We start from the raw sequence: 26275 nt of genomic DNA, 5'->3' as shown, positions 1-26275 counted from the left end.
ATAAATAGTGTCATATCATAATTCAGGTCCTCAAAGAGGAGGACAATCATCTACCCTAGGGGGAAGAAAGGCTGTCTAACCTACTTAAACATTTGAATCCCTGTCAGTGTAGCCCATGTACATGTTAATGCATCTTGTGTATTGCCTTCCAAAGCATATTTAATTGGATTGACTGACATTACTGCACTGCAGTGCTCCTATAAACAAACAACTGTTGTGTGTGTGTGTGTGACCTGGTGTAGTGAGGGACAGCATCAACATTGTTTTATTGTCTTTATTTTTGGCAAAAAATAATGTTATGTTTTGTAGTGGTACAAGGTTGGTTATGCAGTGATACCTTTGCAACAGAATCAACAAAGTCACACTGGGGCTTTTCCTACAGGCATAGTGGCAAAAAAGCCGAAAAGTAAAGCACATTTCTCTAAAGATTGCTGCTATCTATTATGCATGTCCTGCTGTCATTTACATGTGGAATAAACAACACCATTCATGTCCTTTTCCATGTGTGTGAATGAGTCTCTCTTGTTATTCGACCAATGTCTTTCAAGTTCCCATAGAAACTTAATTTGTACATGATTGACTCCAAATTCCTCCTGGACCACTAGATGTTTTCTAGTGGGACATACTTTGTTATTAGTGAGTTAACTTACATCAATCAACAAATCAACATTAAATTCATCCCCATCCTATGAATCTACAGTCAGCACATATACTTGTAATGTGTGTATAGTTTAGCATTCTTAATAAACAATAGCTTATAGCTTTAGCTTTAGCTGATGTTTCTGATGTTTTCTGTGCTGTGTTTTTTAAGGTTAGACATTATAGAGAAGTGTTGTCCACGCTGATCACACCCCTAGTTTTTCTCTCTAGTGTGAATTATCTGGTGTGTTTTAAGGCTGGATATTTGAGAGAAGTGTTGTCCACACTGACATCCATAGGGTTTCTCTCCAGTGTGAATTCTCTGGTGATTTTTAAGGCTGGACATTTCAGAGAATCTGTGTCCACACTGATCACATCCATAGGGTTTCTCTCCAGTGTGTATTCTCTGGTGTGATTTAAGGCTGGACATTAGAGAGAAGTGTTGTCCACAATGATCACATCCATAGGGTTTCTCTCCAGTGTGAATTTTCTGGTGTGATTTAAGGCTTGCCATTTGAGAGAAGTGTTGTCCACACTGATCACATCCATAGGGTTTCTCTCCAGTGTGTATTCTCTGGTGTCTTTTAAGGTTGCTCTTTTGGGAGAAGTGCTGTCCACACTGATCACATCCATATGGTTTCTCTCCAGTGTGAATTTTCTGGTGTGATTTAAGGCTGGACATTAGAGAGAAGTGTTGTCCACAATGATCACATCCATAGGGTTTCTCTCCAGTGTGAATTTTCTGGTGTGATTTAAGGCTTGCCATTTGAGAGAAGTGTTGTCCACACTGATCACATCCATAGGGTTTCTCTCCAGTGTGTATTCTCTGGTGACTTTTAAGGCTGGACATTCGAGAGAAGTGTTCTCCACAATGATCACATCCATAGGGTTTCTCTCCAGTGTGAATTCTCTGGTGATTTTTAAGGATGGATATTTGAGAGAAGTGTTGTCCACACTGATCACATCCATATGGTTTCCCTCCTGTGTGAATTCTCTGGTGCTTTTTAAGGCTGTCCATTAAAGAGAATCTGTGTCCACACTGATCACATCCATAGGGTTTCTCTCCTGTGTGAATTCTCTGGTGTCTTTTGAGGTCAGACATACAATGGTAGCGTTGTCCACACTGGTCACAGCCATGTTGTTTTGGTTTAGCCAAGCTTCTATGTTCACTTACTGTTGGTAAGACATGAAGGCCAGACTGATGATGCAACACTGGATTGGAAAGGTAAAACAAAATGTAATTTGTTAATAATAATAATAATAATAGTAATAATGTAAATAATACACAATTTTGCAGTGCATTTCTTAAGCCTTTGGAGCACAAACAAAATCCTACAAGGTGCCAGGCACAAAAGCAAAAACATAACAAGTCCATAGACTTTCAGTTAAGCTCTAAATATACATTAGTCCATAGACTTGGCTTAAGTGCTCAAAATAAACAGTCCATTGACTTGCCTTAAGTGCTCAAAATAAACAGTCCATTGACTTGGCTTTCCCAAATAAACATTATATAGTCCATTGACTTGGCTGCCACAGCGCCCCTCAAAAAAAAAAAGGAATGGAAATGCTCAACATGGGCATTGTGATTCCACTGGGTTATCTGCAGGCTGGGCACAACCCTATCGAGGGTAGCTACTGGGACATAAGTCGGGACTTGATCATCCCGGCTGGGTCACCCGAGTGAGGGGTATGATGTTCACGAGACCCGAATCCCTGATGACCTTGGGATACATCACTGAGGATACGTCCCAGGTGCATCCAAGCAATGTATTTTCTTTCTTATAGAGTATAATGTTGCATTGAATAGTTACAAATAAGTAGCAAGTGTTCAACAGAAGGTTATGGCAAAATAAGACACAATAAGAACACAATTAAATAAAACAGAAAACAATAATTGGCACAAACACTCAAACCGGTTGTTGGAAGTTTCAACAAACATGTTCCAATAATAGATGATTTTTGACAGGGTGTCACATATTTTATAGTGGGGATGTAGGGGTGACTCCAGTTCTTACAATGGCTGGGTTTCCAAAATAAATTAAAGTTTGGGGACATATCGAAGCAGAAATCATGGAGATAAGAAGGTGCAAGACCATTACGAGCTTCATAATTTCATTTTAAAATCAATCCTAAAAACCACAGGGAGCCAGGTGCAGTGAGGTTAAAACCGGAGTAATTTGATCTCTCCTCTTACTTTTGTTAACGTTTTAAGATTTTCGTTGTCGTCGGCTAAACAGGGGAGGAACATTTTCGATGACGTCCCACTGGGGGTGCATACTTAGTTTAGACTAGTCATTGGTTAGACATGGGTTAAGGTTAGGTTTAGGTGTGCTGCCCCGTGGGAGGTTAGGTTTAGGGTGAGGGTTTGAGATAGGTTGTAGTTGTAGGACTAATGACTGGTCTAAGCAATGATCAATAAACTTTGTCTTTTGGATCAAACTTCGTCCTGGGCGTCGGGCGTTACTAATAGAAAGGACAAAGAACTTTGTCCTGGGTGATGGGGGCGTTAAGAACTGCTCCCGGTGCGTTCACAAAAGCCTGAGTAGATGATAAACAATTATGTTGAAAGTGAAATATCCCTTAAAACAGCACATACCTATACGGTACAACTTTACAACAGGTTGCATCATTGCATCAAATGGTCCATGTCCCTCGCCCGTCTCTGGCTGTTCCTCTGAAAACGTTGAGTGTCTTTTGGAGGCCATCTCTCTAGATACTGTAGACCTCTCCCTGTGGTGCTCTGTGGAAATCACTGGTAACAGATTGTAGGCTACTTATCATTCAGTAAGGGTGTTATTATTCAAGACAATATAAGTAGTGGTCAAATGATTCAAATTTATAATCAGATTAATCACAGCTTCAAAATTATTAATCATGATTAATCACCATTCGAACCATTTCGTTATTTTTTCATGTATTTATTTATTATTTATTTATTTATTTGTAATACGTTGCTAGCTATTGTCAAAAGTTTTGCCACAGCCCATAGAACCACAGAGTAGTAGTAGGGCTGGAAAAAAAATGCAAACAAAAACAAATGAAAAAAAATCCCTTACAATACAAATTAATTCCATATTTATTTATTTTACATTTTTGGAAAACAAATAGCCAATTTAACTCTGAGGTGCCCACGTACAATGTTTAGGTGCCCACTAGGCATGTAACGATATTAATTAATTAATTCATCCCGACGATATACAGGTCCATCCCAACGAATTAGAATAATCTGAAAAAGTTCATTATTTGCCATAATGTAATAAAAATAAATAAACCTTTATATATTTTAGATTCATTACACAACAACTGAAATAATTGAAGCCTTTTATTGTTTTAACCCTCTTGTGGCCGTGCCTAATTAACTAATTAATGTGCCTTCAGCCAGCATTATTCATATGTTTAATTTGTCATTTTAATGCCAATAGAAAAATCCGCGATATACACACTATATCTCATTTTGACGGGGCAAGACTATAGTATTGGGACAATCAGTCCTGATGGTGGCGGTAACGTCACCATTTTGCCGATTCTGACCAAAGAGAGCGAGTGAACGATGACCACTTCCGGTTTGGATCAAAATATCCGGTAGTAGCGTTGCTACTGTGTTACACTCTCAGATGTCCGGAATGCTAAGCTATCATCGTATTTTTCATAACTAAGTCAAATTAAGCTCTAATCAAGCCCAAAACATCGCATTTTACGCAGCGATGCATGCGCGATCACGCGCGTGTGTGATCGACCGTGCACGCGCGGATTTTCGGCCGGTTTTAAGAAGATTACATCGGCCGTTAGCCAAATTAGCTAAAAAATGCTACATTTTGCGACAATAAGCTCCCGATTATTGGGAATCAATCGATTACGTCCATTACGTCAGTGGCCATAAGGGATTTATTGATTTCATTACGTCAATTACGTCAAGGGCCATAAAGGGGTTTTAAGGATCACATTTTTATTACACAACAAAAATACAAAGAACCACCCTTTAAATAAAATAACCTTTTCCACTTTTTTTTTTAACTAAAATGTTTCTGAAATTCCAGCCCAACAAAAATCACTACATAAACATTTTTTTCTTTCATTCTTTAACATGATAATGTTGACAGGAGTCAGCAGTAGGTTGCGTGCTCTGCTCGCGCACATGTAGGCCATCCATGGCCAGCATGTGTGCAAAGCGCAAGTTGGAAGCTCGACAGATCTGATTTCAAATCATTCATGTCCAAATAAGGCCTTAAGGTGGCCTTACACTAGCCGATAATCGGGCATTTTTGACGCTCGGGGGGTGCCCGACCGCTCAAAGCGCGATCGGGACGGCCCGATCAACATCAAGAATGTTTGATATTTGCTCTGCCCCACTCCGATTATCCTGTAGTGTGTGGCGCTATCAGATTTCAGATTGAAAAAAAATCGGCTAGTGTAAGGCCACCTTTAAAAGCACTTTATAGGACCAAAAAGTTATTTTCCATATTATTGAGGGGCCTATGTCCAGCTTTGAGGGTAAGTGTAAGCACAAAGATTGTCCTAACACAAACATTGAATGCCATTGACAATGGTCAGTTTTGAGTGTTTGTGTTAACACAAACATTGAATGCCATTGACAATGAATGGTCAGTTTTGAGTGTTTGTGTTAACACAAACATTGAATGCCATTGACAATTGCAGGTTTTCATAGTAGTCTGCTACCTATACAGTCGCAACAGAGACAATAAATGCACCACTGAAGTCCTGTCATCACTGCTGCTAGATGACTCATTTGAACACTCATTTGTTTTACCATCATTTTGAAACCTTTTTAAGGCTGTCAAAATTATTGCGTTAACGGTGTTAATCAATTGTGTTAATTAATTGCCTTAAAAATATTTAACTTATTAAATGCATGCGCAGTCTTGACCCGCAGTGTTGTCCCTGTACGCTTTCAAAGAATGATTGTTCACAAATCCGTTTATTTTTTGTTGAACTGAACGTACTGTATTTCTGCTTGATGAACGTCATTGTGAACGCGTTCATTCTGGGCATGTGTGAACCACTCTCTGACAGTTCACTTCAAACAGTGTCCCAGATTTCCATAGAGCCTTCTAGGAGAAAACCAGCTAAAACACACCCTAAACATAGAGCCTTCTAGGAGAAAACCAGCTAAAACACACCCTAAACATAGAGCTTTCTAGGAGAAAACCAGCTAAAACAAAAACACTGAGGTAAACTTGATGTTGGTTGATTAAACACAACGTGCCAGGCTGCCACCGAAAACTAGCTTCCCGTAGCTTATTACTTTTGCGCTGTGTAACGTCGCTTCGGCCAACAAAACACAGCTCTCAAGTGAAGCTTGACTGGTGCTTGACTTGTGCTTCGTTGTACGATGTGTTGCATGCTGAAAATAGTTGATCTACAAGCTCACAACGCATCACATCCACAATATGTTGTATGTTTCTTCTCATGATTTGCATTTGGTTGCTGGTTCCTACAGACCTGTCCTTGTAGGTGTGCACAAGGCCTTTTCTCTACAAAGCTTTCACAAACCTGGGCTTCCATAACACCTTAACAGTGCCACAGGCTGATCACCTCCATGCCACGCCCCGTTGATGAAATAATTTGTTCAAAAGTAGCCCAGACCAAGTATTAACTGCATACATTAATATTCTTTTCAGATGGTCGACATTTTTCTTTTAAAAAAATCATTTTTTTTGTGGTCTCGTAAAATATTCTAATTCATTGGATAGGATTTTTTGATTTTCATGAGCTGTACTCATCAATATTAACAGGATGAATGCCGACAAATTACGGCCGTCTTTCAGGCTAGACTGCCTATGTTTAAAGTTACCTTTGAACAGCGATTACACCGACCGCTGAGTTGCTTGTCATGAAAATCCACTTTAAAAAGGTGTAATCGCTTGGTAGTTTTGTAAAATATTCCAAAGTGACGATGTCTCCCCGCTCAGCATCAAGGTTTGGATTAGGGTAAGGTACAGTAAAACATTTAGGCCAAGTGAAAATACATACTACGGTTTGGGTGGTCTTCAAGTTCCTCCTGTTTAATAGAGATGTCTTCAGGTTCCTCCTGTTTAATAGAGATGTCTTCAGGTTCCTCCTGTTTAATAGAAATATCCTTGGCTGAGTCTGGAGAGTTCATTTTCACCTGCAGTCTGGACTCCATACACCGGTCTGAAATCAAGTGAATCAGGACTTTAATAAGAATCTTGAGATTATGGGATTCATGAATTACTAGGCCTACTAGAGCATGGTTTTCAACTATTCTCCAATGTTCGGAGGTCATTTCTGATTATCCAGTGATCGTGATTGGAACATTGGCGTTTTCTAGAGCAAGGATTGGCCTTATTTTAGCTTGGTAATAAACGCTAATACTTTAGTATCCAAGATGGATGCCAAAAGCGGACTGAAATCACCGGCACCCAAGTGTCATACCACTTTCGTCCAGCAGGCAGCACTCATTGTGTTAAAGTGGGTTTGAGGCAAAATGTGCAGCGTATGAACAAGACAGGAAAAAAATGTCAAATGTTATGCATTACCTGAATGGTCATTCTAAGACTGACACAATAATAGAGCATGATAAAGGTTTAGTTGGTACGGTTTCAATGCTTGGTTCATGAAGACATGGAGCTCTAAGTTCACTTGACAATCACATTAACATTACAGTGGACAGAGTAAATATCCTACTCGTTTACAATCTACATTTGCATTGCTTGCCGGGCTTGACATTAACCTTTTGAGGGACTTGTCCTGCGGACAAGTACATTTCCCATTCACTTGTCCGGGCACGAAAGTCACTTGTCCGGAGCACGAGCACACACAAATACATTTTAAAATATAGCTGCAAGCAGCGATAAAGCGGGACCAAGATAGAAGAAGAACAATGCGCAATAAGAACAACACGCACAAATGAGACCGACGAGCCGAGTTGTCGGTACCGGGATTTGAACTCGCAACCTTGTGGACCGAAGGCGGGAGCTCTACTGACTGACCTACACAGAGACAATCAGTGACTATATTGTAAACAGTAAAACCATTTAGTGATTTGGTAACATGAAGGTGTGTCCTCATTTTAGGCATGTCTTGTGTGTGTGTGTGTGTGTGTGTGTGTGTGCGTGCGTGCGTGCGTGCGTGCGTGCGTGCGTGCGTGCGTGCGTGCGTGCCGGCCTGCCGGCCTGCCGGCCTGCCTGCCTGCCTGCCCCTGCCTGCCTGCCTGCCTGCCTGCGTGCGTGCCTGCCTGCCTGCCTGCCTGCCTGCCTGCCTGCCTGCCTGCCTGCCTGCCTGCCTGCCTGCCTGCCTGCCTGCCTGCCTGCCTGCCTGCCTGCCTGCCTGCCTGCCTGCCTGCCTGCCTGCCTGCCTGCCTGCCTGCCTGCCTGCCTGCCTGCCTGCCTGCCTGCCTGCCCCTGCCTGCCTGCGTGCGTGCGTGCGTGCGTGCGTGCGTGCGTGCGTGCGTGGCTGCATGCGTGGCTGCTAGTTTTTGTGGTGTTTAACATAAGGTGGCTATTATCACACCAGTCTTTAAAGTTATTGATCTCACTGATATAGCCCACAGGGCGTTCAACAATATGTACAAATAAGACTGACAAGCTGAGTTGTCAGTAGCTGGATTTGAACACACAACCTTGCGGTCCAAGGGCAAGAGCTCGACTGACTGAGCTACACGGAGACGATCAGATACTCCATTGTTAACAGGAAAATCATTCAGTGTTAGTTCAGCATAAGTACTCAGACTTTTAGAAATTAGCAGATCTACATGCTCATAACATGTCCCGGTACGGTACGGTACGGTACAGTACGGTACAGTATGGTACAGTATGGTACAGTACAGTACAGTACAGTACAGTATGGTGCAGTACAGTACAGTACGGTGCAGTATAGTACAGTACAGTACAGTACAGTACAGTACAGTACAGTACAGTACAGTACAGTACAGTATGGTACAGTACAGTACCATATGGTACAATACGGTACAGCACAGTATGGTACAGTACAGTACGGTATTACACATTGCACTTATTACACTATTACACTACTATTACACTATTACACTATTACACTAAATACACTTATTACACTATTAAAAAATTTGACTCAATACACTATTTCAATATTACACAATTACACTATTACACTATGAGACTTATTACACTATTTCAGTTACTAGTATCTCTATTATTGTGATGCCATGTCCTAGTGCCTGATGGGTCAAATGTAATCTACTTCAATATTTATATAGTTGAGTCATCACAAATCTTGCAGCACACAATGGATACACTGAGTTGTCTTTACCGGGATTTGAACACACAACCTTGTGGTCCAACGGCGAGAGCTCTACCAACTGAGCTATGCAGACACAGTCAGTTGACTCATTCTAAACAGTAACATCATTCAGTATAAACTTTAGTGTGTGTGTGTGTGTGTGCGTGCGCGCGCAATTTTCATTGGCTCATAAAAACTTCATTTTTTCACTTAGAAAAAAATGTGCTACGATTATTTGTCCGTATAGGTCCAAAGTTCACGTGTAGAAGTTTTCGTGCATTTTGAGCAAAGATTCTGGGAGGAGTTACATTTTAACTGTTTTTCATATAATTCAAAATGGCGGGTGATCTAAAGGTCAGAGGTCAAAAGTCAGAACAGGAAAGTTGTTGGGCATGAGGAGACACATATGTGTATCAAAGTGTCATTGCCAACGGTCAAACGGTTCATGAGATATGCACGTTCAAAGTTTGCAAGTTTGCAAGTTTTGCATCAATTGAGTGCTATAGCGCCACCATTTGGCCAATCGTGATGGGCTTCGCATAGTTAAGTGACATAAGCATATGTGTGTATTAGAGGCAGAAAAAAAAAATTCACAAAACAGCAATTTTCATTGCTTCATAAAAACTTAATCTTTTCACTTAGAAAAAATGTGTTACGATTATTTGTCCGTATAGGTCCAAAGTTCACGTGTAGAAGTTTTCGTGCATTTTGAGCAAAGATTCTGGGAGGAGTTACATTTGAACTGTTTTTCATATAATTCAAAATGGCGGGTGATCTAAAGGTCAGAGGTCAAAAGTCAGAACACAAGAGTTGTTCGGCATGAGGTGACACATATGTGTATCAAAGTGTCATAGCTAACGGTCAAACGGTTCATGAGATATGCACGTTCAAAGTTTGCAAGTTTTGCACGTTTTGCATCAATTGAGTGCTATAGCGCCACCATTTGGCCAATCGTCATGGGCTTCGCATAGTCACCGTTTGGCATGGTCCTCTATCATGTTGACAAGTTTTGCGCAAACCGACTGCACGGTTCAGTCAGAACAGCTATTTTTGGCAGAAGGAGAATAAAATAAAGTACTGATCATATAATTCAAAATGACGGGTGATCTAAAGGTCAGAGGTCAAAAGTCAGAACACGAAAGTTGTTCAGCACGAGGATACGCATATGGGTATCAAAGTGTCATTGCCAACGGTCAAACGGTTCATGAGCTATGCACGTTCAAAGTTAGCATTTTCAATTGAGCGCTATAGCGCCACCATTTGGCCAATCGTCTTGGGCGTCGCATATTCACCGTTTGGCATGGCCCTCTACCAGATTACCGCGTTTCGCGAAAACCGACTGCACCATTCAGTCAGAACAGCTATTTTTGGCGGAAGAAGGAGAAGAAGAAGGAGAAGAAGAAGGAGAAGAAAAATAAACACAAAAACAAAGAGTGACCAAAGTCACTGCGTGACTTCTTGGTCCCTAATTAACTAACTGTAAGTTGGTTTTGGTGAATACATGCTAGCTGAGACAGAGCAGATCAGAGGCAGGAACGTAGGGACGCGCAGCTAGCCACTCTCGGTGCGGGAAGCAGTACAATGGGAAGTCAAGAAAGGAAGGAAGAGAGAATTTCAGAGCAGCCAAAACGGTCAAACAAAGATTAAACGGATTCTGCGCCAAATGAAATTTCTCACGTTGCCGTTGTCTCCTATAGCCGATTTAGGCTTCTTTTGAAACATCTCCACCACCAAAAGGCCGCAGCACGGCCTGCACGGAGGGTATGTACTGCCTACCATAGTGCGTGGAATAAATGCATAGGGACCCTACGTAAAGTGACATCCAAATGTCAAATTCATGTCCTTATTGACATCCTATTGTACCGCCTCCATCATGGCTGGCTACCTGCGACAGAGCGCCGGAACTGGCTATCTGCGCGTTCCTGCCTCTGTCGCAGGTAGCCAGCCACGGTGATGGAGGCGGTACAATAGGATGTCAATAAGGAAGTCAAGGAAGGAAGGAAGAGAGCTGCCAAAACGGTCGTACAAACATTAAAAATACTTAACGGCTTCTGAGCCGTTCGCGGGGGGGGTCAGAGGGTTCGTTGTCTCCTATAGCGTTCATATGCTTCTTTTGGAATATGTCAGTGTCACACCCACAGCGCAGAGATCCGTCGGAGAAGGGTAACTCAGATTGCATCCCATGTCGCTTGAAGCCGATGATACCGGACCCTACGGGGTAGGGGTCCAAAGGAGCTCAACCCGGGGGGTCCGGAGACGGGCTAGCATGAGAGTGTGAGAGGAGTAAAAAAAAAACTATTTAAAGAATTAGTTAAATAAACAAAGTCCCTCACATTTCTATAAAAATTGCATCCTGCACATAATTCTACATTCATTAATACTCTGAACTCTAACTAGGGACAGAGTCTGGGAGATAGGTGAGGTTATTGCTAGTCTATAATGATCATTTAAACAATGTGAAAGAAAATCTTATAACAGAAGGAAAAAGGTTATATTCGTGGACAATCAAAATATGTAGGATACTGTATCATAACTACAACACATTGCTGTAACGTTGTGGTTACATTAGTAATAATAATAGTGGCATCAACAAGATGCAACCAAACAATGTAGGCGTATAGACTGTATTATTGTTGCTGCTGCTGCTGCTGCTACTACACTGGTTGTTTATTATGATCACATTTATAACAAACAAGCAGAGAGACATTCGACTCGCGTTCCATGTTAAAAGATGAGTCAATAAGTTAAAAGATAAATGTAGTAAAAACACAACGTGGTGAATCCATCTTCTTTTTACCTGTAGCTGTGTTTATTTCAGTAGTTTAGCTGCTGACAAACAAACGTGCTCCTGCTGCTTAACGACCACACTGTTTTCAAACCACCTTTTAGTGTTCTGTGCATATTAAAGTGTCAACAGTCAGACGCCATAATGTTGTTTTAACAAACTTCTTATTGTTGTTCTGTCTGTGGATTTTAGCAGGAGCTGCCGAAACTAATACCGAGCCGCCGGAAAACTCACATATCGTTGTGCACTGTGCACATGCGCACTAGCGCTGCTGGAGCGTACGGTGCACTCAATATAAACGGTCACTAGAGGGAGCCATGGTACAGTGTAATACAGTGGGGAGCAGCTATGGAACAGCTATAGCCTATATCCAGTCATTGTATAGTAACCTGTAGGCTTAGCGGGTGCTTAGCTATATCCAGTCATTTTAGGGCATAAACAAGAAGTTGAAGGATCAAATTAAGTCTGATAATGATGTACCGTCACCACAGGGCATGTTCACATCGTGAGTATTTTACATTACTTGAGACTATTTTTCAAATATTAGATTTGTTTTAAACATTTTGGACGAAACTGACAATTTGAAATCGAGTTGCCAATGGTGTCCAAGGTGCTTTGTCGACCTATGTTTTACTGTCGCTTATTGTATTTGTATTATTCTATTGATTGAATGCTTAAAGTGCAAATAACATGCATTTTAAATGTGTTTTTAATACTGAATATCATATTGTATATTTCCCTCAAGCATATTTCTAATGGTTTGAGCCTCACTCAGCATATAACCAGTCCATGACATTGCTTTATGTGCTTCTGAAGCTGTTTTAGCTGCAGTACCACAATGGCCTCAGCTGCGCCCCCGTGTAATCCAACTCATGCAAATTATTTTCTCCGCCACACCCTTATCCCAGCTACTCCCCTCCCACATATTTTAGTAATTATAATGCTGATGTCTAGCATCAACCTAGGCTTGTTTCCATTCCATGCCAGCCAATTGGTTCAGTTAGATTTGACTTCTGTATTTATTTTGAAGATAGAAGAGACAGTGGTGGAAAGCAACTAAGTACATTTACTTGTGTACTGTACTTAATTATAATTTTGTAATACAAGTAGCCTATGTGTAGGCTACTCTAGCCTACTTGAATATTTCCAATTTCCAATACTATTACTTCACTACATATTGGATCCAAATATTGTACTTTTACTCCACTACATTTAATTGAAAACTTTAGTTATCAATTAGTTTGTAGATTTTGATTATTACAAAACATACATCAACCATTTCAGCTCTATACATTTTGTCAAATTGAAAATCTACAAGCTCACATTGCGACGCATTGTGACTGAGCTTGTAGATCTGCATGGGGGGATGGACGGGGGGGTAGGGGACAGGGGTCTTCATGCTTATTTCTTTGCATGGTGCGACATTGTGAGCTTGTACTGCCCTGTAGATCTTCAGCATGGGGGTGTTACCAGGCTTTCACATGAGGGGATGGACATACGTGTGAGTGTATGTGTGTGTGTGTGTGTGTGGGGGGGGGGGGGGGGGGGGGGGGGTCTTCATACTTATTTCTTCAGTTTGTGCGACATGGGGTAAACTTGTGTACGTTGTGCTTAGAGGCGACTCAAGCGAGCTATAGCCTACCTACATCATTCGAGTCACGGAAGACATGTGAAAATGCACACAGAGATGCTCACTGCCCTAGATCAAAGTTGTAAAGTGCAATGCGAAGTTGCGAACTAACCTACACAAGACCAACCCGATACGCATTGTCCAATTAATGGCGATCAACAATACATAAGGCTTTAGAGTCAATAACATGCTTTCAAATCAAATCAAAGTGTGTTAACTGATTGTCCGTTGCGGTATCGTTTCGCATTTCAAACGTTTTTTTCCCCCGCAAAACCAAACTGCACTCCAAGCAGCACGCTGCTAATAACTTCCACTGCCCGCCTCTCTGCTCACTCTGTCCGAATGAGGAGGCTCATTTCACCGCTAACCAACTGGGGAACAGATTGGCATTCCGAAGCCCGCCACTTCGAAACACCCCCACTTCGAAAAACCCCCACTTCGAAACCCCCCTATTTCGAACACTCACTCCGAAAAAGTCTATTCGGAATGGCGGGCCTATCGAAAAGGGGTTTAAACCCCGCCATTCCGATGAACAGTGTAGTGGCCTATAACTCCTGTAATAAAATGAATGCTTAATACCTCTGTCTTGTGTGTAGGCTATGTCCTGCTTTCTGTTCTGTGTATGAATTATGATTTGCGCAGCGGCGGCAGCGTGCACAGACATGTATTAACTAACTGTAACCTTGCTGCCAAACATAGCTTCACAGCAGAGCACAAGTTCTGCGCTCTGCCCGATTTTCGGGCTCCATCCCTAGACATAATACATGACAGACAGTAGTACCGTTTCCCATGCACTCTCATTGATGATCGACAGAGTGGTTTGACAGGGTGAAATCCCCCAAATGCGGGGCCAATGGTAAAATAAAAGCTCATCATTTCTGTTTCTGAAGTGTCTGTTAGGCCCACTTCTGTGTATCGATTATGTTTTGATGATTAACCACTCAATAGAATAGAAATGTAAAAATCGGATGCATGCATCACGGATCACAAAAAAGCTGATCTACAAGCTGATCTACAAGCAATTAACTTCTAGGGAAACCACTATAAAACATATTTTTATTGCATTAGATTAACGACTAATAAGTATTAGAATGCTAAATTGTGAGTGTACGTGTGTGAGCGTGTGTGTGTGTGAGAGAAAGAGAGATGATTCCCATTTGCTGTCTGTCCATGGTGCTGAAGTAACAAGACTGATACTTTGACACTTGCTTTGCCAATGTAAACGTACGTTATCTCATGCCAATAACCCAATACAAATATGTCATCACGCATGCAGTGTTGAACTGCACATGAACTCCTCAGCCTGTAGGACGCATCCCCAACTCACTTCTAAAGTAGGGAAAACCGCTATAAAAAAAACTTTATTTTATTGCATTGGAATATTGGATTAACAAAGGAATAAGTATTTGAATGCTAAATTGTGAATGGGATCTTTCATCATCAGCACGCGCGCCATGTGTGTACAATGTGTAATTGTCTGCCTCCCGAGTCACAACAATTGATTTTTCTCTCCATATCATTTCATAGAGGCACCATAAAAACATTATTAATACAATGAAAATATACATTTTAAGAGATGTCAGAGAACTTTCAATTATAAAAATGCTTGAGAATTGATGATTATGACTCATCTATGAATTAAACTACTGGGGTCCTGCAACCAATACGGTGATCCACCGTGCATAAAGATGTTGTTTAGGTTGCCCTCCTCTAAATAGTTAACTCGTGCACCATTTTAAATACATCTTGGTATTAATTTGGTTATTTTTCATCAAGACAGAAAGGTCATTACTGCAGACAGCTCCTCATAGAATATACACTGGTTCCCAAATGGAAGAAAAAAAGAAACCTTCAGAAAATGACCCTGATTTTTGAGAAAAGTTACTTAATGTGTTGTTTCTATATGATTTTGATGTTAGCCAATAGACTTTGCGGTAAGCCCCGCCCGCTCGCGCACCTGCATCGATATCGTTGTTAAGCAGGACGAACAATCCCTACTATCAGCGAGCCTCCATTGAGGACCGTGTTATGTCGGCATTTTTCCAAGAAGGAATAGAAGCATTCCAATCACCAACATTCATACTATAATAACACCATAGTGAAACGTTGCTGTTGGGCGTCCTGCAGCAGTGCTTCATAAGTACCCAGAACGTTTGGGGCATTTTCTTTTTATTCCTTTTCCCGTGGGTGCGCACACGCACATGTCAATGTTTACTTTCTGGAGGAGGAGGACGCGGCGGTCACTCATTCACCCTCCCTGCTACTAAATCATACTATTAACGTCAACTTTTACTAAACAATGGTTAAATCAATCGTCTAATAAACAACAAACAACTTACCTTGGAGCAAATGGTGTGCTTTGTAACTTTCTCCACACTGCACGTTGCTTGTGTTGGTCGGACGGCAGCCACATAACTTCACCCACAGACTCCAGCCTCCAGTCACGTCCCCTCCCACTGCGGTTCAGAAAAATAACGCTGCTTACCCTTTTCTGCACATTGTATCCAAAAAGTGAAGGTCCGTTAATGGTCTAAACTATTTTGAACTGAGAAACCCCCCCCAAGTTAGTTGTGTTGTGCTTGTGGTGTGCATGTCGACTGACCTGGAGTCAGTTGGAGAATTCGACCAGGGGAGGCGCTAAAGCATTTTCCTTGGAAAAAAATGGAAGCGGCTTCCAAACGTTTAAACTTGGATTTTCTTTGCCGTTCCTAAGTTAAAATTAGTTTAGACCATTAACGGACCTTCACTTTTTGGATACAATGTGCAGAAAAGGGTAGGCCTAAGCAGTGTTATTTTTCTGAAAATAATTAAATTGTCACTTTTAACCAGATCGCCATTCTGAAGCACCCCCCCCCCCCCCCTTCGAAAACCCCCCATTTCGAACACCCGCCACGAAAAAGTCTAACCGTCGAAATGGCGGGCAAAAGGGCGGCTGTGGCTAAGGAGGTAGAGCAGGTCGTCCAATGATCCCTCGATCGGCGGTTCCTCGGCTCCTCCTGTCCACATGTGGAAGATGTCCTTGCGGGCAAGACACTGAACCCTACATGGCCTCCAATGAGTCGGTCGGTGTGAGCTTGCCACCATTGGTGTGTGACTGTGGGAAGTGAGGACGCTGGCACCGACTGTTCACCCTTTCACCTCCCAATGTATACATTAATGAACCATTGTTAAGCGCTTTGAACACTTGGACAAGCGCTATATAAATGCAATTTATTAAAAATGCAATTCATTATTAACCGAGGGGGGTTTAGACCCTGCAGGTCGACTCGATGAGAGCCTTTATCACATATGCTGATGGGAATTCACTAACCTCTCCACTTCTCACTAAATGAGCAATGAATAGCATTACAACTCAAAGACTTGATTGAAGTATTTATTAAAAGTTTGCAGAATTACAGTACATTTCAAGCACAACTCAAAACAAAAACTGTTAACTGTGGACGACACCATAAAGCATTACACTTGTAATATTGCCCACCATTTTCAATTCATCATAACATTTAGAGACGTAAAATATACACTTCTATATAGCAAAAAACAGGAAATCATCATAATGGAGGTAAAAAGGGAAAAAAGGCGTACAGTGAGGGGAAAAGGGGGTGGGTTGGGGATTCAGATTTTACCGGGGCCAGTTTCAAATTGCAGTCGTCCGTAGGTGCCCTTTGAGAGCGGTTTTGAAGGAGTCAAGGGATTTGCATGTCTTAATGACTGTTGGTATCGGTATGGCGTTCCACATTTTGGTGGCAAAAGACTGTTGGTAGGGCCTTCCACATTTTGGTGGCAACACTTTGCCGTGATGCTATTACCTCAGGGAGTCAGGGGTTCTTCCAAGCATGGCAGCTCCCTTCAAAACAGCCTGCTGGGGCAACCATGGGCAAATAACTTTGCACTGAGCACCAAACTGCTCTGTAATGTGTTTGCGTAGAATCTCACTTGAGGCAAAATCCCCCACTAACAAGAGGTAGTCAATGCTGAGATCCTTTTTAAAGATTTCTTTGAGACCTTTAGTGATGCCACTCAGACTTTCATTGAAGAAAGATCTCATCTTTGCTCTTGAGATTGTGATCACCCCATCGTCCCAGCTGACACCTTGCACATTCTTGAAGTACTTCTCTATTGGTTGCTTCTTATGAGCTAGGTAAGCTAAGTTGTAAGGACAGCGGATCTCTATATCATCATCCACATCCTTAAAGACTAAGAAGTCATCGATCATGTTGAGTTTCTTTAGAGCTCTACTTTCATACTTTACAACGTTCATACTCATTCCAGAGATCACAAGAGAATATTTTGTAATGGGAAAATGACATTTCAATCCATGTAACCTTTCTTGCTCACAGAGGTAGAACAGGAGGCCATCTTCCACCTGTTACCAGCAGTCAAAAGCCTATTTGTGTGAATTCTAGCAGACTGGAAAAGACCATATAAAGTCATGTGTTAAATGAGTGTCCTGTTCTTTTCCAACCATGTGTTTGTTATTTTGAGAACTCTCGAGCTGTATAAGAGAGGGTGTCAACCTGTGATTGGGAGATGTCATGATACATTCGTGTGGATGGCATTCTCCAGGAGCGCTCTTGATTAAACCCGTGATTGTGTTACCAACACTTTTAACCCTTTATTTGGTTCTGGACTTCGACTTCATTACACTTTGATTATGAGTTAGGGTTCCCACTACATTTATGGCGCTGTGAGCAGGGTCGTGTCATTCTGTCCGTCCGCACACTCTTTTTTCATTGAATCAGCTGCAGCAAGGCAAATACGCGCTACTCAAACGCAGTGACGTGCCGTTCCGTGGACTTGGAGGTGTTGGATGGGCAGGTGACCACATCTTTTAAGGTAAGAAAGTGTTGTGATACAATCCGTAAAATAGGATGATTAGTTTTTGGTAAATGTCAATACTCCGAGTGGTAACAGTCCCTCGTCTTAAAAGTGTGTGGTAAATACTCCGAGTGGTGACAGTCCCTCGTCTTAAAAGTGTGTGGTAAATACTCCGAGTGGTAACAGTCCCTCGTCAATATTTAAAAGTGTGTGGTAAATACTCCGAGTGGTAACAGTCCCTCGTCAATATTTAAAAGTGTATGGTAAATACTCCGAGTGGTGACAGTCCCTCGTCAATATTTAAAAGTGTTGGTCGTATAGTTTAAGAAGTGTATAGTTTAAGAAGTATAGTTTAAGTTGAACATAATTTAATATGTATAGTTTAAGAAGTGTATAGTTTAAGAAGTATAGTTTAAGTTGAACATAATTTAATATCGATAATCGACATGCCGATGTAACATCTCGTTCACGTTGAAAGAGTATAGGCTTCGTACGGGTATCCTGTATTGTGTATATATGTGCTGGAAAAAAAAAAAAAAAAAAAAAAAAAAAAGGGGGGACGTATGTATACATAGATTTGGGGAAGTGTGTTTATGTGTGTGAGACTGAACAATAGGATTTGTAAAGGGTGACGTATGCCTGAGACATGCATGGTATGAACGAGGTCATCCTGTAGCAAGCCACGGCTGAACAAACAAATCTGTAATTAGTACTGCAAGTCCCTAGGGCTGCAAATATCTGTGATTCCACGTGTGACAATTGTGGAAAAGAAGAAAGAATTAAGTGTGAAAACACAAATATACTCAGTGTGAGCCCAGGACTTTATTAGGTAGTTGACTCTGCTCTAATTTCTGTTTCTTTTCTCTTTTGTGTTTTTCCCTGAGTCTACGGAGCAATGGGCAACCAGCAAGGTGGGGTGTCTCAGACGCTGTCAGGGTCAGCAGAATTTATGGTGGCCAAATGGGGAGTGGGGATCCTGGAGCAGATCATTTTATGGCACAGATTAACTGAAGGAAAGTTCCCACTTATGGGGACTTTAAGTACCTCTAAATTAAGAGAATGTAGGGAGTCCTTAGAGCAGTATGAGAGAACGACAGGGAAGAAAAGAAAATACATAGACTGGGATGGGTTCAGAAAATGGGAAAGGGAGGCTGAATGCAGAGAGAGTAGGCAAACAAAAGCTTTATTATATAAAGATGAGTGTGAGGAACAGGGCAGACGTAAAAGATTAAAGAATACTAGACAAGACACCCTTCAGCCCCCACCGTATGCCTGTGCCCAACCACCAGCACAGCAGGAGGGCGTGCAAGCAGTTGTCCCACCGCATCTTCTAGCCATGCAAGGCCTGCCACCACTTCAACTACAACAACAAGAAGAACCCCCAGCATTGGCACCACAACCTCCCCCTAACCCAGCAGGGGACTTGTATGCGGCAGCTGGCCTGCTAGCGGACAATGCAGCTGTCAGGCCTGACCCTGTGCTTGGACTGGACGATGAAGGGGTCGGGGGAGCTGTGGGGGGTCACCTTGGGGTGGGGGAGAAGGTAACAGCAGACTTATTGGAGCTTCCTGGTGCCGGCATTCACGAGAAGGGAGAACAGATGGGCAAGCTACAGCAGGACTTATTGCAGCTTGAGAGAAAGGTGGAAGGACTTTCTCTTGGGCAGGAGGAAAAAATGACACTTCGCAGTGACACGAAGCGACAGCAGTTGCTACCTTTGATCCCGTACCCAAACCCTCATCCTAGGCCAGGGCCGGGAGCAGACCAGGCCGACATAGCAGCCTATTCTGATATGGTACAAGTCCAACGGAACTGGACTCCAGATGAATTTAATGACATAGTCCGAGAATTACCCAATCCCAGGGTCGATGTGGAACAATGGTGCACAGCAATATTGGACTTGATTGACATGTATGAGCCGTCAGCGAGAGAATTGGAATCCATATTCCGCAAGAACTTTGGTTTGAAGTGGCAGCGTCTCCGGGGGGATTTTGACGTGAATGGGGTCCGAAATGATCTCGTCACGGGACAGTTGCAAAATCAAGGTGGCCTTTTTCACAGAGTGAGACAGGCCTTCCCTGTGCGTACAGATTGGCCAAAAATACACAGTACAAAGCAGCTTTTGGATGAGGCCTGTGACACTTACAGAAATCGAATGGAGGATTGCTTCCAGAAATACTGTGGGGTTGCACAAGACAATGCAGCCTACAATGACTTGCTAAAGACTGCACTGATAAATGGCCTACTCCCCTCAATTAATAATCGCGTGATGATTTCCTGCATCGGCTGGGAGACCAGACCCCTAGCAGAGGTGTGGACTCACGCCCAGCATGCCGAGCGGTACGCATTATCACAGGACGAAGGGAGGAAGAAAAAGTTGGAGTTAGCTCAGTTGATGTTTTATGGACAACAGGTGGGACAACAGACTCAGCAGAAGACTGGCAAGGCCCGGAAATGGAGCGAAGGGAGAGGGGGTAGCAGGAGCCAGAGGGGCCGGCAAGACTTCTTCTGCTTCTACTGTGCTGAAGATGGCCATATGGAAAGAGATTGCCCTATAAATAGGAGAGCATGGTTGCGCCGCACAGATCAGTGTGACGAGCCAGGTGCCGGCTCTTCACAGAGGGGGGGGCCTGATGGAAATACGAGCAGGGACACACAGGCCCCATATCCACAGATTGGGTGGCACAGCTCGAATGACGATGGGGACACAAGGAGGAGCAACAAACGCCAGAGGGACCACGGAGAAGGACAGCAGGGGAACCACGGGAACAGGCAACAAGGAGAAAATGGGAACAGACAGCAGAGAGACAACGGAGACCACGGTGACAGGCAACACGGAGACAACTGGGGCAGGCAACAGAGAGACAACGGAGACCGACGCCAATGGGACCATGAGGGTCGGGGCCAGTGGCAATATGGTCCAGGTGACAATGTGACAGTCACCAATCCGAATCGCCTATAGGATACGGGAGGAATGGCTGAAGGGGTAACTAGAGAGGTAGAAACTAAGGTCAGTCAGTTCATGCAAGTTTCAGTAACCCCAGATGAGGCCCCAGTCCTGAATCTTCTTGTGAATGGTGAGTCTATTTCTTTTCTTGTTGACACTGGTGCCAGTGTGTCAGTAATAAGAAGGGAGGAGATGCCTAATGCATCCCTTTCCTGTAAATCAATGACTACGATTGGTGCCTCTGGTGAGCCGTGTATAGAAGCAGTAACGAACCCATTACCAGTCGTACATGGCGACATTAAAATAGAGCATAAATTTCTGTCATCCACTGTATGCCCTGTTAATTTGATGGGGCGTGATTTGCTTTGCAGATTTGGTGTTAAATTGGATTGTTCCAGTGACGGCATACTGTTATCCTGTCCAGCACTGGGACTCTACAATTTATCCGTCACAAAGGGTAAGCCCACAGACTGGCATTATTGCTGGGACCTTTCTGATGGAGACTTGTCTAGAAAGTTGCACAGTATGATACCTGAAGGTTTCACCAAGCCGGCACTATGGAGCTGCATTGCTCATTTATCACCATTCACAAGAGATTTGACCTATGAGAATTTCTGGTTCAATAACAAGAATCAAGATGACATACACTTAGGAAGAATATACACAAACAGGCAGTTTAGTGCTATATATCTAGATTTAACGGAAACACAGATGTTGTATTATACAGGGAAAATCGCACACATACCCCTAGGGAAAACACAAGGGGAGTGGGGTGAGATAGGCCCATGGCTACAATTAGTGGTCCAGGCTCAAGATTGGCAGCAGGTCAACATAGAGACATTCTTTTCACCTAGCAAAAAGACATATTCTACCCTTTTAAATGTAGATTGCATGATGATTAGGACATCAACCAGCACGGAGTCACAGGAGCAGTTGTGTAAACTATTGGTGTTAGATAACACCCCAGAGCAGACATCCTCATTACTTGCACAGGTGCCAGACATTTTGTGGGCAAAAGACAAGTATGACATAGGTTGTATAAAAAACGCAAAGCCCGTTATTGTCTCTCCTAAATCAACATTTAGGCCGTATAAGGCCCAGTACCCTTTAAGTAAAGAGGCAGAAATTGGGATAGCAGAAGTACACGCCTCCTTGGTTGCTAGGGGAGCGATCATAGAATGTCCAAGTTCTCCCTGCAATAGTCCCATCCTTCCGATTAGGAAAGCGTCTGGGGCATGGAGATTTGTCCAAGATTTACGCATAATTAATGAGGCGGTGTACGCACCAGCCCCAGTGGTTCCAAATGTGGTGACTATAATGTCACAGGTCCCAGCGACTGCATGTTATTTTACGGTGTGTGATTTGGCGAATGCTTATTTCAGTTTGAAAGTCCATCCAGATAGCCAATTTTGGTTTGCGTTTACTTTCAAGGGTAAAAAATGGACGTGGACCGTGATGCCACAAGGTTATTCGGCTAGTCCAACACTATTTTCAGAGGCAATGTCAACTAATCTTGAGGCTTTTGTGCCTCCGAATGGAAGCATTTTAATAGGATATGTGGATGATTTGCTTTTATGCAGTAATTCAAAAATAGCGTGTGAAGGGGACACCATCGCCCTGTTACAGTTCCTTGCTGAGAACGGACACCGAGTTTCTAAAGATAAACTGCAAATTGTGAAACAAGAGGTCAAATACCTAGGTCACATTATCACACCAGATGGACGCAGTTTAGGGCCAGACAGGGTGAGTGCTATTTTAGCCATTCCTCAAGCAACAAATAAGCAGCAGCTGATGTCACTCCTAGGTGTTGCTGGCTACTGCAGGCCGTGGATTCAGGACTTCGCGGAAATAACAGAACCATTGTCCGCTTTGATCTATGGTGGGAAAAAATTAGCTATGTCAGACCACCTAGAATGGACAACTGAGGCAATAGGTGCCCTGACAGTCCTTAAGCAGGCTTTAACTAAATCCCCATGTCTTGGTCTGCCTAATTATGACAAACCTTTCCATTTGTTTGTTGCAGAAAGAGAGGGTTTCATGTCTGCAGTATTGACACAGACTCATGGTGACAGGCAACGGCCAGTGGGTTATTATTCCAAACGTTTAGATAGTGTGGCCAGAGGGTTAGTCCCATGCCTCAGGGCTGTCGAAGCCGCCACCACAGCTGTCTTAGCAACAGCTGACATAGTGGCAATGCATCCTTTAACTGTCCATGTCTCACATGCAGTACATGCATTGATTTCGCAGGCACGAACTGCACATTTGACGCCGGCACGCCTTTTACACTACCAGAATGTGTTATTAACCATGGCTCATGTCACTTTGAAAAGATGTACAGTCCTTAACCCTGCTAATCTCCTTCCTACAGATGATGATGGAGAACCGCATGCATGCATACAATTAGTGGATGTCATGTCAAAGCCAAGAATAGATCTGACAGACAGTGAGTTGCCAAATTCCGACATAATCTGGTATGTGGACGGTTCAGCACAGCGGTGTAAAGACACCGGAGTGCCACTAGTGGCCTATGCTGTTTGTTCAGACACCTCAATCATTGAAAGTGCTAAACTACCAACACACTTATCAAGTCAAGCTGCAGAATTATTTGCGTTGACTAGGGCATGTGTCCTCGCGGCAGGTAAGACGGTGACCATCTACACAGACAGTAAATATTGTTTTAGTGTCTGTCATGATTTCCATGCAATATGGGAGCACAGAGGGTTCCTTACATCTTCAGGCAAGCCTATTGCACACCACGTGTTGGTAAAGAATTTGTTAGCAGCTATTATGTTACCTAAAACAATAGCTGTTTGTAAGTGCCAAGCTCACACTCGAGCATTAGACCCTGTATCACGGGGGAATGCATTTGCTGATAAGATTGCCAAGGCCACCGCCGTATCCCCAGTTGCAACTGTGCTACAAATGGCAGTGCTCCCAGCTCAAGTGGACCCTTTTTCTATTAATGATGTCTCTTTGTTACAGACAGGAGCGGACGCACGAGAAAAAGCACTATGGAAGAAAAAGTGCACACTTGACACAGACACTGGCATCTGGGTGGACCCTTCAGGTCTCCCAGCCATGCCAAGAAACGTGTTCCCTTATTTGGCTAAAATCTCACATGGACAAGATCACTCATCTAAAACTAAGATGACTGACCTTGTAAACAAATACTGGTTTGCCCCAGGGTTTACAACCTACGCTGACCGGTTTTGTTCAAAATGTGTAATTTGCATGACATATAATATCGGACGAGGCCTAGTTGTGCCAATGTCGGCCCAACCAAAACCGGATGGGCCTTTTGAATATCTTATGATGGATTTCATCACATTGAACCCATGTCAGCGTTACAAATATGCTCTAGTTATTGTGGACATGTGGTCGAGATGGGTGGAATGTTACCCATGTCGCGATGAGAGTGCCAAAACAGTGGCCGATATCCTATTACGGCATATTTTTCCAAGATGGGGGCTTTGTAGTAAATTGGGTTCGGATAATGGTTCTCATTTTGTAAACAAAGTGATCCAGAGTCTTGCAGAAAACCTTCAATTTGATTTAAAGAGGCATTGTTCTTATCATCCAAAATCAGCCGCCCCAGTGGAGCGGGCTAACCAGACTTTGAAGAATAAATTGACTAAATTGATGGCTGAAACAAATCTGACATGGGTACAGCTGCTTCCTCTGGCCTTAATGTACATGAGAGGACGTACACATGCGACACTTGGTCTGTCCCCTTATGAAATTTTAATGGGCAGACCAATGAGAATGACTAACATGCCTTTCCCACAGAGTAGAATGACATTAATGAATATTGACGACGAGATGATTAAATATTGTCTCGCACTTAACAAAGTCCTAAGGGATATTTATCCAAAGGTGAAGGCAGCGCTACCGGACCCCAAGGCAGGGCAGTTGCACAACCTGGAGCCAGGCGAGTGGGTGGTGGTGAAGGACCTACGCCGGCAGTACTGGTATCAACCGCGCTGGCTAGGCCCCTACCAAGTTCTTCTCATCACACCAACGGCAGTGAAAGTTGCTGAGAGGGATACCTGGATTCACGCCTCTCACTGCAGACGATTCGATCGACACCCATCCACTACCCCACACTGACCAGTATGTGCCTGCGTCGTGAGTATATTGGAGGAAAGAAAACAATGACACCCATATACACATCCAAGAATAACCCTTCCAAGGTCTCCTGGATCATGATGGCAGCTGGTCTCACTCTGTGCCTGGCAGTGTGGGTGTGGACGAGGGGGGAGGATCCAGGACCGAAACCAAAACCCCAATTTTCAGGGTCAGTGAAAGACAGAGTCCGGCGGGACATCCATCACCCTAACTTGGCCATGTCAATGACGCTGAGTTTCGCGGTACAGATGAATTACACAAATTGTTGGATTTGTCAACATTTACCAACTAGTACGACTGCACCATTGTGGATGAGTATCCCACTGACAAGAGATGAATGGCTACAGTATGATTGGCAAGGGTTGAGTGATGACCACGTACTATGGGATCACGAGTGCCATAAGGGAAAGAATCTGGGGCTTAATCCTGGAAGCCGATACAGACAAATAGGAGTGTTTATAACGGTTAACCCATGGAGTCAATATGCAAAAGTGCTTGAGTTCATAGCAGCGGGGGTGAATAGAGAGAAGTTACCCCTGGGATTCAATAAAACTGTGATATTACGGGTGGGGGCATTACAATCTGGGACTGTGAGAAAATCTGGGACTGTGGGAAACGAGACTGGGGAGTTTTTATTCAAGGTTGAAACAATCCATGGTCAAACAAATTGTACTATACAAAATCCGGATTTAGTTGCATGTACACAAATGAAGTCTAGACCCTTCCTTAATTGCTATTCTGAAATACTATTTGACCCTAGAGGAAAGACACCTCAAATATCTGGAAAGATGACATGTCAGCCTTATGATTGTCAGAAGCACGTACAAACTAAAGCTATCTTCCGGTCTTCATCTGCATGTAAAATTATGCCCATTCTGCAGGCAGCAAATGTAAAGTACTGTTTTACGGGACAGATCAACAAAATTAATGTACCTGTAGGTGAAAGTTCTTGTGAAAGTGAAACTATAATGATAACAAATCTTAGTCGCCCATCCTACTTACCAGAAAAAGTTTATGCTGTGTGTGGGGGAAAAGCGTACACGCATCTCCCTTCAAATAGCCAAGGGCTGTGTTATTTGGCCCGCGTTATCCCAAT

General features: G+C 43.0%; 1 long non-coding RNA gene across 1 annotated transcript; it reads right to left on the bottom strand.

Annotated features, from left to right (window-relative positions):
- Positions 1-327: 327 nt before the first annotated feature.
- Positions 328-11909, bottom strand: LOC306919293. Its single transcript, XR_013789502.1, has 5 exons — positions 11675-11909; positions 11017-11138; positions 6631-6792; positions 3236-3391; positions 328-1851 (listed from the first exon to the last, which is right to left on the bottom strand). It is a non-coding gene; the product is annotated as an uncharacterized lncRNA (long non-coding RNA).
- Between the last annotated feature and the right edge of the window lie 14366 nt (positions 11910-26275).

This window comes from Electrona antarctica, assembly GCF_951216825.1.
Source record: "Electrona antarctica genome assembly, contig: scaffold_25, whole genome shotgun sequence".
NCBI classification, from domain to species: domain Eukaryota; kingdom Metazoa; phylum Chordata; class Actinopteri; order Myctophiformes; family Myctophidae; genus Electrona; species Electrona antarctica.
The sequence above is the reverse complement of the archived record's forward strand: the minus strand, read 5'-3'. Positions and strand labels throughout refer to the sequence as shown.